The sequence below is a fragment of the Zonotrichia albicollis genome, chromosome 14 (genome assembly GCF_047830755.1).
Source record: "Zonotrichia albicollis isolate bZonAlb1 chromosome 14, bZonAlb1.hap1, whole genome shotgun sequence".
In the NCBI taxonomy this organism is placed as follows: Eukaryota; Metazoa; Chordata; class Aves; order Passeriformes; family Passerellidae; genus Zonotrichia; species Zonotrichia albicollis.
Genome location: NC_133832.1, coordinates 18,968,935 through 18,987,550, shown reverse-complemented (window position 1 = coordinate 18,987,550; position 18,616 = coordinate 18,968,935). Strand labels below are relative to the sequence as shown.

The 18,616-nt window shown below is 40.0% G+C and overlaps 1 long non-coding RNA gene across 2 annotated transcripts in view; it reads left to right on the top strand.

Moving 5' to 3' along the window:
• Window positions 1-6,852: 6,852 nt before the first annotated feature.
• LOC141730844 (uncharacterized) overlaps window positions 6,853-18,616 on the top strand; it is a 38,658-nt gene continuing 26,894 nt past the window's right edge. For both annotated transcript variants that reach the window (XR_012582578.1, XR_012582579.1), the window contains exons 1-3: window positions 6,853-8,506; window positions 12,749-12,833; window positions 13,303-13,406. This is a non-coding gene — a long non-coding RNA (uncharacterized LOC141730844). The remainder of the gene's footprint in view (window positions 8,507-12,748; window positions 12,834-13,302; window positions 13,407-18,616) is intronic.

Sequence of the window (18,616 nt, the reverse complement as noted above, 5' to 3'; positions counted from 1 at the left end):
CTCCCAGCCCCAGCTCAGCTCTCTGGCTGCTGTTCAGCTGGCCAGAGCCTTTGTGGGCTCAGGGCAGCTCTGGAAGGCAGCAGGTGTCAGACTCAAGGCGTAACCCTTGACCTGAGGGTTTGGAATTTTCCTGCCTGGGGTGACTGATGAGCTGGAGCTCTCTGAAGCATCTTGGGGTGCTGAAAATCCCCAGGACGTGCAGCCATTTGGTAAATGTCACCCTGGAGTGGTGCAGGGGTGGCTGTGTGACAGTGTGGGAGCTGCCTGGAGATGAGGAATCAGTCGTGTAACAGCTCTCCAATCATCCCAGGGAGCAAGACTGAGTCATTAGCTTGCTGCTGTTGTACTAGCCAGACAATTTATTGTTAAATGCTTGTCTGTAAAGAAAAATCTGCTTTTTCTGGGAGCTCTCGATAGCACTGACATTTACTCAGAGTAAATCTAACACGGATTGGCTCAGAACACTAGAGCCTGACAGACATGACATTTGCTGCTGCCATACTTTAACCAATATTGTGATGATAAGGTCTTGGCTATCCAATGGAATTGATGAAATACAATTTTAAACCTAATGGGTAGTCTATTTACCTTTACACTAAGCTGTAAGAAGAAATAAATTAAGGATCTTTTCATGCTTCTTGGTATACACTGAAAAAACCCCCATGAATTGAATTTACCCTTATTTCCATTGTCTCCAGACATTGAAAGTACAAGTTAGGGCATTTTTTTTCCTGTCCTTTTTAGGAGTGTGCAGGTCTGTTCCCAGCAGCCTTGCCAGAGTGCAGATTATACATGATCTTTAAGCACTGGATGATTGCATCATGCTGGAAACCATGCAGTGGGAAATGAGGAGGGGATTGGTGACAGGCACAGTGACTTCACTAAGGAAAAACCTTGTCTGTGCTGGGTTCCCAGCACTGCTGGGTGAGGGCTGAGTGCCAGCCATCATCCACAGGCCCTGCTGTGAGGGTTTGTCACTGTCACATGCGGTGTGACCCTAAACAGGACAGTGGGGGTGGCACCTGGGCACAGGTGGGTGAGGAAGGGCTGGGTGGTCACTCAGGGCTGGGCCAGTGTCCCCTGACCAGGAACAGAGCACTGCTGGTGCCAGGGGCTGTGCTGGGGCTGGCACTGCTGAAATGCCCTCGGGTGACAAGGGCAGTGGCACTGAGCAGCCCTGCAGGGTCACTGGACAGGGGATGGCATCCACAGGGACCTGGGCACAGAGCCAGAGTGGATGCAATGGTTGGGAGACTTGTCTATATTTATATATTAATTATATAAATTTATATTAAATTGTAAAAACCACACAAGATGAGTGTGGTTCAGCTCTCAGTGTGAGCTTGGCACCGTGTCTGGGATCCAGGAGAGCTCACTGGGATCAGGGATTTGGGGCTGCTGGGAGATGGAAATATGGACCAAGGACCAGAGTTTGGGGCCCTCAGGAGTTAAACCATGTGTGTTTAATTTGCAGGGACCCCTGTGGCAGGCAGGAATGATGAACATGACTCCATGTTCTCAGCAGGATCATTTATTACTTTATAATACTATATTATATTAAAGAATAGTAAACTAACTAAAGAATACAGAAAGGATACCTACTGAATGCTAAAAAGATAATAATGAAAACTCGTGACTCTTTCCAGAGTCCTGACACAGCCTGGCCCTGATTGTTTCATTGGATTAGGCTGTGGGTTGTTTTGACTCTTTGGCCAATCTCCAAACACATTCCACATGAGCACAACACAGGAGAAGCAAATGAGATAAGAATTGTTTCCCCTTTTCTCTGAGGCTTCTAAGCTTCCCAGGAGCAAAATCCTGGAAAAAGGGATTTTTCAGAGGATGTGAATGCCACACCATGTGCACATCCAGCTGTGGGTGGCAGGACAGATGTGGCACTGTCTGAAAGGGTCCCTGCCAAGCTGGGAGGTGCCAACCCCACCAGTGCTGAGCAGTGATGCACCTTCAGCATCAGCCATGGCAACTCCCCAAAAACAACCTAAACTCCCCAAAAACCCACCCAAATCCCTCACACCAAACAAATCATTGAGTTATGGTGATAGTCACAGGGGAATAAAAATCATGGTGGAAGAGAGGAAAAATTATCAAGTTGTAATCACCACTTGAAAAAGAGCGTGTTGGAAAAATATTATAAACATTACCAGCATTTAGCATCATTTGGGAATATCTTGCAGGAAATGAAATTATGTATTATTAAAAATATGAAATAGTTTTATTTCCACTAGGAAATGAAAGAGTTGCACAAGGATGGTTCTTTCATAAATCATTCACATAATATTTCTATTCCAGCATTAGTCATAAGTTCAATTAGCAGTAGTGTGGTGTGTCAGGAGTTGTGTTGATGAGATCTAATTATTTATGGATTTCTTTGGCCACTTTTTTTTGTAAATGTGTTGAAGTAAAGGTTGTTGTCCTTCATGGTTTAAGATAATCAAATTACACCGTGTTGTTAGGAGAGAAGCAATTACCAGTCATGCACACACAATTAAAATAATATTTAAATATTTTGTGGCTGGTGAATGGAAATGATGCCAGATAATCAAGGCCGGCTTTAAAACACAGGCACAGAAGGGAGTGCTGGTGAAATGGAGAAATTTTGGAGTTTTCTTTCAGTGTGCAGGAGATAAAACCCCAGGTTTTGTATTTAGTTTTGCTCTCCACCACTGGGGACTGAGCAATTTCTCATCCTGTAACGTCCTCAGAGAAATTAGCTGGAGAAATCAGTGCAGCAACATAAGAGAAGCCCAAATCAAATAACAGAAAGTTGTTTAATCCACTGTTGGGCTCTCCAGGACTGGAGTTGCTCTGTGTGACCACAAACCCAAATTTCCAGGGGTGATTATCCCCTCCAGGTTACCTGCAGTGCTTCTCTGAGGTAATGACAGGCAGGGAGAATGCCATCAATCATTCCACATTATCCCCATTAAACCTTCTGGCTGATGTAAGGAGAATATTGGGCTCCTTTTGTTTTTTTACTGAGATTCAATTCTGGCACACTTGAAATTGTAAGTATACAATGAGCGGAGAGGAGAGCTGTCCCTAAATCAGATTCTTTCTAGTTTAAATGCTATTTATTCCAAACAAAGCACCTGAAAAACAGTTAAAGTTTCAAAAGTGTCTGCAAGCAGGAGGTAACAATGTTTGGCTTTTTCCTTTTCCCCAAATATTGAAAGATTTTCAGTAGGGGATAAAAGAGAAGAGGCATTTATTACAATATTTTCTAGCGTTCCTGGGGTTAACATTGCTCAGAAAAGTTGAGGGAGAGCCAGTGCTGTGACAGAGCAGATTTTGGGAGCTTGAATCTTGCCTGAGTGCCCCAGATTGGTGAGAATTGCAGACATTTCTGTCCCTGCAGTAAATCCTCTGCAGCTGGGACTGGGAATGGGGAACCAGAACATCTGGGAGAGGTTTTTGGGACTGGGAATGGGGAACCAGAACATCTGGGAGAGGCTTTTGGGCAGGACCTGGAGTCTGACACAAACCTGGGCTCCCACAGGTCCCTGTTCTCACTGCCTGAAAGGGGACACTGAAAATATTCTGTGCTTATGGTAGAAATCTGCTCTGAGGGGGAGAGAGGAGCTTCCCCTTTTTAAACCAACTGCTGAAGCTTTTTGACTTTCCAGTTCTTTCAACAAAAAAAAAATATATATATATATTGCATGTAATGCCATTGGTGTGACTTTGAAAGGGATCTTCAGGAATTCCCAAGCAAATCCCAGAATACACATCATGGTTTCTGCGTTTGGTTTTTCTAGTTAGCCAAATGTTTTTGTACTTGCTAATATAATGTTTTAGCAGAATATTGTAGCTAATAGTTGCTGTACTAATGTCCAGCATCCAAGGTACTTAGTGGTTACATATTTTTTAAATTATTGGCATTTACACACTGGAGTACTCAAAAGGTTAAACAATATTTTCACTAATTCATCACATTCTTTATCAGCGGACACAATTTAAGAAAATACCTTGAAATGGTGTATTTTATAAACAAGCATTGGCTCAAAGCTGGCCTTTCACAGTGAAATGGCAGTCGCTGAAGACTTTTGCTATATGCTAATTTCTATTTTGATGGCCAAACTCTGATGAAATTATTTGATCAAACCAGAGATGTTCTGACATGACAAGTTATTTACTAACATCTAATTATTTCACTCCAAAAAAGTTAATAATTTCATTCAAGAAATATGTTATATAATAATTTTGTTCAGCAAATGTTATATAATAATTTAATCATATGTTATATAATAATTTAGTTTAAGGAGTGTGTTGCATTTAGTAAAATTTAAAACAGCTAGAGTACAAGACTTGTTTTAAATTTCTTTCAGTAGCTTGCACGGAGTGATGATTTTTTTTTAATCTTTACTGAAATGATTGTCTTGAAATGAAACAGGAAGATTTTCTATTACTTAGACTCCAGAGGTTTAGCTGGTATTGCCAAATCAGAATGAAAAGCCATTGTTAAGTGGTAAACAGCATTTAAAAATCGCTGCCCTTTTGTCCCTGTGTTTGCAGTTAATGCTCAGCCTGAATTTCCTGCTGCACTATGGCAATAAAAGAGGCCTGAATTTCCTCTAAAAGGAGGAGCTCTGACCCCTGGCACCAGCAGAGAATCCCTCTGACTTTCAGTGTGATCATTTTCCTGTTGTACTTTTGTGACAAAGGAACAGTAACTGGTAGTGCCAGAGACCAACCTGAGGCTCTCCTAAAGCAGCTGAAATTTCTGATGGTAACCATGTGATGCTTAAGGGAATTGTGTTTGCTTCTACTCCTGTGCTTTTGCATTCGGGTGTTTTGCTAAGCAGTGGCAGAGCTTGGTTTCCTTTCCTTCCTTTGCAGTCATTTTGCAGCGCTCACAGGTGATGAAAATCAGCTTCTGCTGGCCAACACAGAAATGTTGGGGTTTTTCAGGGCCTTCTAGGAAGGACACAGTAATGACATAATGTGAATGCCCCCAGTGTTTCCGGTGTTTTATTTTCTGCTCTTCCCAGAAAAATGGGTTATAAATACCTATCAAGAGTCCCCATTCTTCCAAGTTTGCACTGCAATAATTAACTTTACACATCTTTTCCTTTCCCTCACATGTTCTCTTATCCACCAAGTTCAGAGGTTTAGGCCTAGCAAATCACCCAGGACCTATTATTTTTAGAGTTGCCAAGTCTGGAAATACTCATGATCCAGGGAAATGTTGTCTGTGTGTTTATAATTCAGAAGCTGTAGGGAATTTGTTGTCCTTCAGCAAGCTTTGCAGTAAGCCTCCTTATGTAATTCTGGAATATGATACTGATTGCTTTGGGAAACTCTTCATTTTGGCAGGAGCACTGAAGCTTGGGTTTGAACATGAAAACAGCTTTCATGGGTTTGGAGGGTCTGTCTTCATTGCAGGAATTTGTTGTGAAAAGGTATCCAAAGCAGAGATTTTTGTTTTTTTCTTCCTTCATGTCACACATGGTGTATTTAAATTACGAACTGAACTACAGGGTAAAATTATGATCATTTTACTGCATGCGAAGGGGCAACAATGGGATGACTTTTGGGATGGGTTTATTCATTTGAAGCAGAAGAACAACCCTTAACCCCTGGGGAAGCTCCCATAGCATTCCCAGAGGCCAAACCAAAGATTGTCACCATCCTTTCCAAGCCAAGGTCACCACTGCAGGTCTGGGGGTTTGGCTGATTCAAGGAATTCTGGAAATGGAGAATGGAGATACTGGACTGTGCCATCAAACCCTGGGGTAAATTCAGCTCTGGTGGGGACTGAGGTGAATGGGGAGATTTGGTTCTGCCTCTGTAAAATCCAGAATTGAGGACAAACTTGACAGTGCTGATGGATCTGTTTGGAGCCCTTGGGTTTTAGTTCTATAAGGGGCTGATAGAGAAAAATGGAAATAATAATGGGAACTAGGCTGGGCTGAAAACTTCTATTTTTGGGGAAAACTTTTCCTTTCCTTCCTTTTGTTGTGGTGTGCTGACTTCATGGAGTGGATTTTATATCACGTTTGTTATCCACCCAGCTGGCAGCAGCTGCAGGCAGGGAGGAGATGCTGCAGGAGGAATTCTCCACCAGGAGCCCTGCCCAGCCCCTCTGCCTCATCCTGCACAATTAATCTGAGAAAATACCTTGAAATAGTTTATTCTATAAACCCTTTATATTTATACAGATATTTATTTATATATTTTTATATATTTATGTATATATTTATATTTTTATAGATATATGTTTATAGACATCTATACCAGTGCATTTATTTGCTGCCTCTTGATTCTGAGTGATGAGTAGATGGATTGAATTCACTGGAGGTGCTGCTGCTGCTGAACCTTTATCAAGTGCCAAATCATTTTTAGGGCAGAAGCATTTCTTTGTAAAATATATAGTCAACTTAACATAACTGTTTCCAAACTGCAGAACTTCTAGCATCTGACTGTTTCTGTTCAACTGATAATTTAATTAAGAGCTGAATATTTGTATGAAATATCTTGTGAAATTATATTTAGCAATAATGCTTTAATTAGTAAAAATTATGTTCTTGAGGATAATTATTTAGCAATATTTTGAGTTTAATTAACAGCTACATTATTCCAACTTTTATGCTATAATAATTAATACATTACTAATTCTGTTGGCACTATTAGAAGAAACTAATTGCTTGAAATTTTTTGTGCCTATAAAAAGGTTAAATTAATTAAGATTACCATTAGAATAATTTGTACAAGATTTTGGGTAACTAATATTCTGGCTTATTTTCCTTGGTGAAAAAAAAAAAAAAAAAAAAAAGAGAAGAATTTATGAAGAGAGAATCAATTCCTAAGAAGCTGCATGCAGAAAATATTCATAACTTAGTGCAAGGACATTTTTGTGATGGTTTTGGCTGGGGTAGAGTTATTCTTCTCAGCAGCTGGTGTGGGGTTGGGGCTGGATTTGTGCTGGAAACGTTTCTGAAAGGAATTTATTCTCCAGAACTTCAGCAGCACCTCATGTTGGGCAAGGTGGGAATTGCACCAGTGAGAGTGGAGATGGGGCAATGCTTGTTAGACCTGTGAGGGAGCACAACTTCCTACATCTACAAATGCACCTCATTATTGTTATTTTTAACTGTCTCCAAGTATCCCTGGATAACTTTAGAATGTATTAATGTGTAATTTTCAACTCCACTGTTCTCAAAGCCTTGGTGAAGAACTTTTTGACCAGGTTGAGCTGAATTCCGCTATAATTTCTATAATAGAGGAGTAAAAAATAAGGCAAAAGCAAAGGTGATGGAGGCATTTTCTGTTCATGTGTAAGCTTAGGAGAATATAATACTTCGCTCTTACTTTGAAAAACTGTGAATATCCAGGCCACTGCTCCTCACTTGATTTTTTTTTTATTTTAATATAAGAAATACCTGGTACTGTTACCACTTAAAAAGACTTGGGTGCTTTACTTTGTACTTTTATTTTTTTACTCTATTCTCCACAGCAAATGCATTCATTTCCCCGCTTCTGGCACAATTCAAACGGATATCTGAATACTAGACTACGAACCCATTTCTTAATTCTCTTTCTGGTACTGATGTGTCCTGTGTTCATACAAAAACCTTTCTGCACATGCAGAATCTTTTACTCAGAATGCTTTACACATATAGAACTAACTCTGGTGGTTTTTGCTATCACATGACATTTATCATCTTACAGTTTCTTTAGTGAAATGCCAAGAAAAGAAAAAAAATAGAATTATTTGCATTGAATGACTTCCAAAAGCACATTTTGTTCCCTGGTAGGTGTTTCTAATGGGGTGGCCATATAGATTTATATTGCTACAGCAGATCATGAAATTTCTAAGACTTCATTATCTGAAGAGAGCTGTGATTCATGCTGGCAATTCATGGAGAAATACAAAGCAGGGGAGAGGAATGAGCTCTCAGGTTGCTGATGGCTCTTCCAATTGCACAGAAATTTACTTCTGTATTTTCTCTTGGCACCAAATCCTGCAGGTCTGTAAACACACATAGCAACAGGTGAGTGGAAAGCAGAATTTTTGTCTCCCTCTAAATGCTTCTTGATTTAATTTATGTTTGTGCTCAGTATTTGTGTTCCATCAACAGCAAATAATGCAAAGGTGCTTTGGGAGACCAACAATTCTTTCATGATTCTGACACTTTTTTCCTGGAAGTTGTTACACGTGAATTGGTAGAATTAAAATCAATAGTCAGGTCACTCCTTGTCAAAGTTTTCCCATTCTTCTGAACACTCAGAACTTCTGGGAGAACAATGCAACCTCTCTTGTCGTGTATTTGGATGCTGTCAAGGATTTAAGAGGATTTAGGATTGGCCCTGCTACCTCACCATGCCCTTTAAATGTGTCCTTTCACACAGAGAATTCCTGCTTTTTTTATTGCCTCTGTATCTTACAGAAAGCATGCCAAAATACCACGAGGAAGTTAGGATTATTGTAAAATTCAGCTCATTTAGAAGATAAACTGAGGAAATACTCTCTGCAGCTGCATCAATGGTAAGAATTTAGAATTAACTTGGGTTTTTAGAGTTTCCTTGTGCTGAGAGTCACTTCCCACTGGATGGCACTATTTAATAAATTATACTGGGAAGGTGATTGCTGCAACGAGCAAACCTTAGAGGACATTATAGCGGTGATATTTGGAATTGGTGAATATATTCTGTCTGTTTTCCAAAGGGGGGAGCACAAAACACCTTGGTCCAATGAGCTCTGAGGTTGTTGCAGCAGCACGTGCTGCACACCCAGACAGGATCTGCTCCTCAGCCTCCACCCGCAGCTTCTGGTGCTTCATCAAACTTCTCATCCTCCCCTCTGCAACAGGATATAGCTTTTAAAAGCAAAAGGATATATTGTTTTTTTTTAAAGGATTCATTTTTTTCTCACATCAGGAGAAACTGATTTTAATGCAAAGCTTGATGGTCTTATGCATTGTTGAGGTCTGGTTCTATTTTTGTTCCTTAATATGAAATATCAGCAGCAGCCATTGTGTAAGTTATCGGGGTTTTCATATCAGGGCTGTAACAGAAAACCTGGCGTGCCCACTTGGGCAATTCACAGCAGGAAGGCTCCAGATAGAAATGAAACTGAATCAGTGTGTTTTGCTGGAGAGTGAGAATGCTGGAATGCTCTTTTCCAGTTGGTGAAAGCTGATTGAAAGCATTGCTTAGCCCATAGATAGGTAACACTGAACTTTGTGTATCCCAAAAAAAAAATGCATTTTTAAAGAAATAATTCAAGGAGCTTCAGTGACAGGCAGTCAAGAAATAAACATTGTGTAAACAAATTAAAGAAAGGCATCTATCCCAGAATAATAACACAGCTGGGATGTGCAGAGATACAGGGAGCAGGATAGGCTCTGCTTTCTTTTCAAGATACAGGCTCTATCTTTTCTTGCCTCATTTCTTTCAGTGGTCACAAAATTTCTGCTGAGGGGTGTTCCTACATTTCTACATTAAAAAATGGCTTCTATTTTCAGAATGGTGCTGAAATTAAGAATAATCAGGGTCCAGCCCTGTGTTTTGTTTTGAACATTTCATTTGTTGTGCACCTGTGTCTGCAGCAGCAGCAGCAGCATCTCCCCCTGGATCTGGGCACTGTGTGCAGAACCTGGGAGCAGTTACACAGGAAAATAACTGAACAAATCCTGCTCTGCCACATTTTGCTTTGCCAGCACACAGAGATTTGATCTTGAATTTCCCTTCAGCAGCAGCTTTTGCATTGCTGTGTTCTAGATATGACACAGTGAGAGGAGAACCCTACAGAGAATTACCAGCTCTGGGAAATGACTCACAGCAATCTAAATGTCCATCCTCTGCAGCTGATGGGAGTGCAGAGTGGTGTCCAACATGGGACAGCAAGAAACGAGACTCAGGGCTGGCCTGGTTTTGTCATTGTTTTGCTTCCTTAATCTCAGCACAGGCTCTGGTGTTTCCTTTATACAGTTTCTCACCTCCTGGTTTTAGAGCCTGGCAGGATAAATCAGATGACCTTTAAAAAGCAGAAAGCTGCTCTCCAAGCACTGAGACTGAAGGCTCTTGGACTCCAGCTCTGCAGTGAAGTCAATTTTCTTGTTATTAAACCACTGATACATTTAGTGTGGGCTACTTACATCATCTGACATTTTGACATCAGTCTGAGAGGAGCCCTGGCCTGCTAAATCGGGATGTTATTTCTGATAAAGTCAGTTCAGCTCCAGTTTTTTCTTTTAAACTCTGCTAAGTCTGTTCCAATAGGGAAAAAGTTAAAAAAAAAAAGGATCAAGTCCTTGCTAAAAGACTAAACAAGCTCACAGTATATTTATTCAGCCTTTTGTTTGGGGAATTTCAGCCTCAGCTGAAGCCTCTCTATGCTGCCGTGGCATGGCTCATTCTGTTTGCATTAAAAACGGGAGAAAAACAGATTCATATTTGTTTACAGTGAAGAAATAAAATTAAACATCTAACGTTTTATACATGTAAAATTTAAGTTGCTCCTTTAGAAACCCTATTTTGTAACTTTGCTCTGTGCTGCCAGTTGGGTTTGGGCAGTTCCACAGCTGCTGTTTTTGCATTCTGGTGCTTTCTGCGATGGCACAAACCCTGCAGTGTTGTGTGACGGCGTTCACAGGGGTCTCAGGATGAGGGAAGAGGGGAGGACCTGACTCCATGTTTCAGACGGCTGATTTATTATTTTATGGTATATATTACATTAAACTATACTAAAAGAATAGAAGAAAAGGTTTCATCTCAGAAGGCTGGCTAAGCAAAGCATAGAAAGGAATGAATAATGAAGGTTTGTGTGTCAGAGTCCAAGCCAGCTGAGTGTGATTGGCCATTAATTCCAAACAACCTCACAAGACCAATCCCAGATGCACCTGTTGCATCCCACAGCAGCAGATAATCAATGTTTGCATTTTGTTCCTGAGGCCTCTCAGCTTCTCAGGAAAATTCTAAGGAAAGGATTTTCCATAAAAGATTTCTGCGACACCGTTGGGCTGAGTTTGTTTGCTGCTGTGGGAGAGTGGAATCCCTCAGCCAGGGCCTGGAGCAGGGTGAGCTGCTGGAACCTCTTTGTGTGTTTTTCTTTTCCTAATTGTTACACTCTGAGTGAGCCTTTCCAGGAATTGGTTTCTATTATGTTTTTTTTGACCTCCCAATATTAGTTGTGGCCTTTGTTCTTTGTGCCATCACTGACAACTGGCTCTCAAATCCAAACCCTCATTTTCAGTTCAGCCAGTCCCTCAGATCAGGTTTGTTAAACAGCAGAAAGTTTCTGTGAGTTGTAGGAGTTTTTAATGCTCTAACAGATATTGTACTACAGAGCCACTCTTTAATATTAATTTATGGATTTCATGTAGATCAGTGCTGATCTCCCTAGAATTCAGCAAGGATAAGTGCCTGCTCAGAGAGAGCGGGGAATTGGAGATGGAAGAGGCTTAGCAAGGCATTTGCCATCCAGCCTCCCCCTATTTCCATGTAGTTATTCAGAACTGCACTCCTCCAGCTTCTCAGATAAATACTTCTTTATTCAGTGGAGTAAATCTGGTGATTCGTAAGGCGGAGCAAGAAGCCCAAGTCTAAATGAACTGTAACTTTGGGTCTGTCTTTGTGGAACAGGCAGTTATTGATTATCTATACGTCAGGTAAGTCTCTAATGCCAGGAAGTAATTTTATTATGTCTCAAAGCATGCATTTAAGAAGTTATTAAAAGTTTATTCAATCCTGTGGTGAATGATCTGTTTAGCTACTACTCTGTCTTAATAAGTACTTTGTTTAAATATCTCATACTGAGGAATTTTAAGTACAGCATAATGCAATCTCTTCTTTCTTACATTTCTAATTCCACTGGGGTGATTTTACAGCATTATGAAGAAATTAATCTGTGACTTTTCTTTGTTTAGTGTTTCAAAACCATTTCAGACATGTCTGTTAGGGCCACACATTTCATATTTATCCATTTCACACTCTGAGCCTTGTGTGTTCCACGCATTTTAGGAGAAATCACCATGGGACCACAGGCAAATTCAGGTGCTTCACCATTAAAACATTCCTGGATAATTTCTCCAGTGATTAAAGACTTGAGTCTTTTTTATATTTTATAAGGAAATTGGGAAAGTTCAGCAGTAAATTTATTTGGCTTCCTTTGTGTGAAGTCATTCAAACACCACGGAAAAAGGGAGTGCTGTTGCTGGGCTCTCCCAGTTTTGGTTTAGACAAATTTCATAGATTTAGGCATTTGTTTAGACAAATTTCATAGGAAAACTCACTCAGGGGGCAGGTGAGCAGGGGAAGGCAAGGGCAGGGTCAGCCTGGAGCAGGCTGGGCACTTTGGTTTTCCTGTTGTTCCAGATGAAATGCAGTTTATGCTGAAGAACTGAAGTGTCCCACACTTTTAGTGTCTAGTGCAAATTAAGGTAGACAGACCATAGACAGGACAGTTATTAATTGCATTTTATGCCTTTCCTCCCTGGTTTTAGCACTGCTAAGCATGGAAATAAATGCTTTTAGTCATATCTCCAACCAAGATTAGTTCTCCCAACCTCCACTGATTGTCCTACTATTTAGATTTAATTGTGCTTTTGCTTTCCTGTATTTTGGATTTCATGTTTCTGGTTTTCAGTATTCAGGGTGAGAATTACCTTTAAGAAACCTTGTAGGGTGTATTTTGGAGAGGGACTTGATACAGCATTTCCCTGTGTATTTTACATTGTGTTGCAAAATGTGGGCACATCAATTTGACAGAATTTTACTCTCCTTCTAGATCTTTCCATCCTGCACGGGCAGTGAGTTCAGCAGCAGTTCAGTTGCATAAGGAGCTTGGGACATGCTGGGAGATGATTGTGCAGGTAAAAGCTTGATGTGAAGGATATTTCCAAATATCACATCCAGGATCCCTGCAGTTTGTTGCTTGATTCCCTCAAAAACAAAAGGAATTTAAATTCACAAGTTTTTCTAGCTTGTCCATTCTTCTGCAGAACTCCAAGTGAATGCTAGATGAGCATTCATATTTCATTCCTTGGAGTGAAGGGCACAGAGAACAATTTTATCTGGACCAATTTTTGGCTTTTGGAGTCAACTTCTATGGGTGATGCTTGGTTTGTGCAAAAAATCATGAGTTTCCAAAATTATGGGTTTCATGGAGAAGACAGGAATTATCATTGCCCTGGTTATGAACCCTTAATGAAGAAAACAAGAAAAAAAAAAAAAAGGTGAAAGGTTAGAAACTAATTCTCCTCCTCAAATAATTCTACAAATCAAATAAACTTTTAAAACAAGTGAAGATTTATCTTGCATCCTCCTGACAATGTTTTATAGAAACGGGGATGACATCTGAGTGGTTCAGAGTATTCCAGAGGGGGACTCCAGTGATGTGAGTGAATTTTGGGGATGTTGGCTGCTCCGAGCCCCAACAGATGAAGGTAATCCTATTCAAAATATCACCTTGCTGTTGTCTGACACAAATTCAGGCTGCATTCTTGGCTTTCATCTGCAGTGTCATGTTCTTTGATTGAAATTATCAGCAGTTCTTTGGTGCACAGCAAAGTTAAGTGTTCCCAAAAGTGATTAAAATGCAGATCTTGTTAAAAATTTGATAAAAATTTTTGAAGGTGCAGCTTTTCTTTGGGTTTCTTAAAAGCTGCTTTTCATGGTGTTTTGAATCTAGCTTAGCACCTGTATTTTTGATATCCATTCCAGAAGATCTATTTTCTTACTTCCGTTGCTTTAGATAACAATTTTGTCTGTGCTAACTGCAATCTTAGAGGATATATAACCTAACAGGAACTGTCTGCTTTACTGCATACAAAAGATGGAATAATTTCTTCATGGTTGCCACTTCTATTTCTGAGAGGCTGGAACTGGATGTCTGTATTTGCAGCTCCCTGCAAGGAAATGATCTTTTCTGCAGATGCCAAACAAGCCCTGACGTGTGACAGCCCAACAGGAATGTTCCTAGAGTCCATGCTAACATGGGAATGATTTGTGAAAATATGGATACCACAAATATTACCAGCTTTATCAGTTGTTTAATTTACATTAATTTTCCCCGCTGAGCAATATATAAATATTCATGGCGCTATCAGATTAGTTTACACTTTGAGAAGTTATCAGAGATGAGAGAGAGAAATATGGCATAAATATTTTAATTCTTCTAAGCATGTAGTTCCTTTGAATCCCTGATGATAGTCACAATGACATTATGAGAAGAAAAAACTTTTATAATAAATTTCATTCACAGAAGGAGTCACCAGTGAAGTTCAATAGTATTTATTATAAAACTCTTTGTGAATCCAGTGGAATTGTTATCTTGTAGGTCTTTTTCTTCTTTGCATGTGTTTGATCAATATTGGTTGAACTATGGCTGGGCTTTGAAGGCAATAAATGAGTTGTTAATGAGCTGGTCATTGCCCCTGGTGTACATGGCAGAGAACCTCGCCAGTGATTTCCATTTTTCACGCTTTGGAGAGGAGCTCTGAGCAGGGGAAAGTTATGGAAGCAAAACACACAATTAACCCCGGGGAAGGGGGAGGTGGCTTTAATTTCAGTCTGGTAGGTGGCAGCCACTGAAGGCAGTGTGAGACTCGGGGGGGTTATCTGTGCTATTGGATGAGGGTGACCCCTGTTCCTGCTGCATTAACCTCGAACCTCAGTGTGGGAAAGCAGCAGGACGTGTTCTACAGCTGCAGCTCCATTCCTTGCCTTCCCACTCTGAGCAATATTCAATGTGTTTCTCTCAGAATACTACTTATTTTGAAGTTATTCAAATATTTAAATATTTGAAATCATTTATTGTCTAAAAATATTTGAGCAATTCAGTGCAACCTGTCACTATCTCCGATGTTTTCACCCCAAAGGTACCAGTTTATGCAAAAATCAGCAAGTGATTTCTGTATGATTAAGTTTTGTGGAGTTCTTGATATGAAGAAACTCTCAGCTTAATATTTTAAACAATTTTGGGCTCTGCTATCAATTAGTGCAATTTTTTCTAGTTAATGTCTGTTGATGATTGCTTCTAATATTTCAACTTTTAATTGATGTGAATTTTTTTTATTTTATTTGAATTTTTAATTGATTTCATTATTGTGATTCTAGTAAGGACTTGGCAGCAGGATTAGAGACAATTAGTATTTGACAGATGGGTGTCACAGTGATCAGGATGCACAAAATACCTGGGCAGATAAAGAGGATCTTGTCACATTTAAGCTTCTGTGCAGCCTCACTGTGCATAAACAGATAGGAAACATGAGAAACCTTACAGGAAGTTTGCTGAGGCAAGACATTATTCCTTGCCAAGGAACACCATTGATATTTCATAATTACAATACCAGGCTTGGTTGTGTCACTTTGTGGGAGATGTTTTGTCATCATCCTCGTCATTACTATTAATGCGTCTCTGCATGCAGGATAAAATATAAAGCTTTGGCTCTAACTGGTTTTGATCTGACACCAGTTTTTGCAGGATACAAATGAATTTTGTATTCTTGTTCTGTCTGTTCTCAACACTCCCCAACAGCCAGGCAGTAACAGCAATGCTCTTGGCTCCCTTTTCACTTGAAGAAAGTGAAAAGAATTTCAGTGTTTTCTTCTGCCACCTCGGTGTTGTGAAGACCTTCCCCTGAGTTTTGGGAGAAAAGGATTGTTATTCCAGTAATTGGGTAGTCTATGACAACTTGCTATAATTTCTTTATTAATAATGTTTCTTAATATGGAAAAAATGACATCTTGGTGTGTTTGAATTCAGCTGCCCTGACAAAACTAATTGCTGCTCGAGATGCCATCCTGGGATGTGCTGGGAGTGTGAAAAAGAACAACTGCTGACTTCAGTAACTTATTTTCCCAGCAATTTAACATTTTTCACATAATTAGCTCTGGTGTTCTTCTTGGATTAACAGATCCACTAATAGCATTGTGCTTTAAAAGCTGCAAAGTGGGAAGAACATAATGCAAAGCATATTCAAGGGGTGCCAGCTCATTATGCTGACAGGTTGGGTAAGTACAACACAGTTACCCTTTAACCTTCACAAATGCTTAAATACATCTCAAATACTGCCTTGGTGGTCGACTGCAAATTTAGAGATTTGTAGTTTACTTCAATAATAGGGTAATCTCCTGAAATTCGCTGAGTTTTGATTGAAACTGGATTATTTCTAAAGAGAGATTATAATTTGTCTGTATCTTCCACTTCATTAACTCAAAATGTAACCTGAGGAAGGAGGGAACACCCCATAAATACACACAAAAATAGATTATATAGATAAAGACGATATAGATATAAATAGGTAAAGATGATAAAAATATTTGTGTGTAAATAGATACAGATGATATAGACATAGATATAGATTATATAGATTAGATATTAATATATATATAGATATGGAATGTTTTTTCTCATTAATCCAAATGCTTTGAAAGCTGAGGGGCTGCCAGCCAAGGGCACAGCTACAATAACCAGAGCCAAGACCTGCATGTCAGGACAGTGAAGAGCCCAATGGATTTCTGCTTGGAATGACAAAAATTCTGAAGACAAGGCTTTATAGCTGACATTTTTTAGGTTTTCTTGTGCAGCTTTCCAAATCCTCAGGAGTTACAGTGTGTTCTGCAGGGAAATGCACATATGAATAATCTCTGCCAAAGCCCTTGCAGAGCAGGCTGGAGCTTCATGGGAAAAGTTGATGCAAAATAAAGTGAATAAAACTATTCTGAACTTCAGTGAACAGGTTTTGAGGATAATGAGTATGAGGTGGTTTGATCAGGTAGGAGTTATAGCAGTCAGAAAAGCAGGAGGGTTAATAGAAAATCTAGAGCAGACTTGGAGATGCCAGAGGAGGGATCTGTGTTCAAAAGTGTGTCAAGAATCAGGTTTTGTTATAGCGCAGATGATTTAAAATTCGTGTCTGCAAGCCTTAACCAATTGTCATTGGTGGGAATCTGGATTTTGAAATAATACCAGCATGGCTAGCAAACCCCACAGCTTTAGAGGGATGCTTACACAGATTATGAAATGCTAATTTTATCAGTGAGATGGAAAATGTAATATAAAGCAGTATGAACCCAGTTATTTACCTCGAAGGAGATGGGCTGGAGCAGACCACAGACCTTATTAACCTTAATTATCAGCCCTTGGGGTGCCCTAAATTCTTAGTCTATTAAGTATAAAATGCTAATCTGCAGGGGCTGTGGACTCATCATGTGAAAAATTATTTGAAAATGCAAATGGGAATTAAAAGAGGAACATCCATCCACGTCTGATTAATTCTCCCTGCTGCTGTGAGAGTGGATGTGCCCTCCCTGGTGCCTCACAAACACCAGCAGCCAGGCTCTGAGCTCACAGACACAAATCTCACCATTTTCATCACCAGAAACAGCTCTGGCCGTGTCTGGGTGAACTGCCACCCTGATTGGAGCAGGAAAGGAGTTTGAAATCATTCAGGGTTGTGGAATGGTTGGGGTTGGAGGGGATCTTGAGGTTCCACCATGGGCAGGGAACCCTTCCAGCAGCCCAGGGTGATTCAACCTGGCCTTGGACACTTCCAGGGATGGCAATGTCCCAATTTTGGGCAGTTTCTCTCTTTATAGAGCGGGATTTGTTCTCTGTGCTGTTTCAAACAGCTCAGTCCTACCTGGCTGTGTTCCACAGCTCCCCAAAAGCAGCTCCTGTGTGGCAATCATCTCCAGTTGTGACAGTGGTCACAGGGGTTCTCAGGTGAAGGGAGAGATGAGAATGTGACTCCATGTTCAGAAAATTTATTATTTTATGGTATATATGTTACATTATAACTATACTAGGAAGAAATAGAAGGAAAAGGTTTCCTCAGAAGCTAGCTAAGCTAAGAATAGAGTAGAAAAGAGTGAATAACAAAGATCTGTGTCTTGGACAGAGAGCCAGCACTGCTGTGAGTGGTCACTAAATCAAAACATCCACACAAGAACAATCACAGATGCACCTGTTGCATTCCACAGCAGCAGATAACCATTGTTTGCATTTTGTCTCTGAGACCTCTGGACTCCTCAGAAGGAAAAATCCTAAAGAAAGGATTTTCATAAAAAGATGTCTGCGACACCCGATCGCACATTGTGCTTCCTCACTCTGTGCTGCTCCAGTTTGCTTGTTTAAGTAGTGTAAACTAAAGATTTGACATGAAAATTAACTACAAACAGAAAAGAAAAAGACACTAGAGACCATTCATATTGTGAATCACAGACATATTGAAAAATTTGAGTTCATTTTAATCACAGGGTTTCTATGAAATGAGTCCCATTGACTTGTGAATGCTTCCCACATGAGGAACTCAGACTGACTGCTGTCATGGGCTGCTGGTTCATGGAAAGTGGCTCTGCTCATTGATGTAAATGGATTTCAAGCTTTCTAAATATGAAAATGTACAGTGGACTATACATCTTCACTGGTGCTGACCTTGCTTTGATAAGGGCTTTGAAAAACTGTTTGATAAATGCTGGGGTTTATTTAATTTCTGTTGGCTTTTTTGCTAAAGTGTCTCCAATAGGAGATAATAAATGTCAGTGATTTGGTATTTCTCTGTTCAGGGGAGAAAGAAAGAGAAGTCCACAGTGAAATTAAGATGCATTTCTTCCAGACCTCACAAGCTATGAATTCCTTGGCAATTGATTA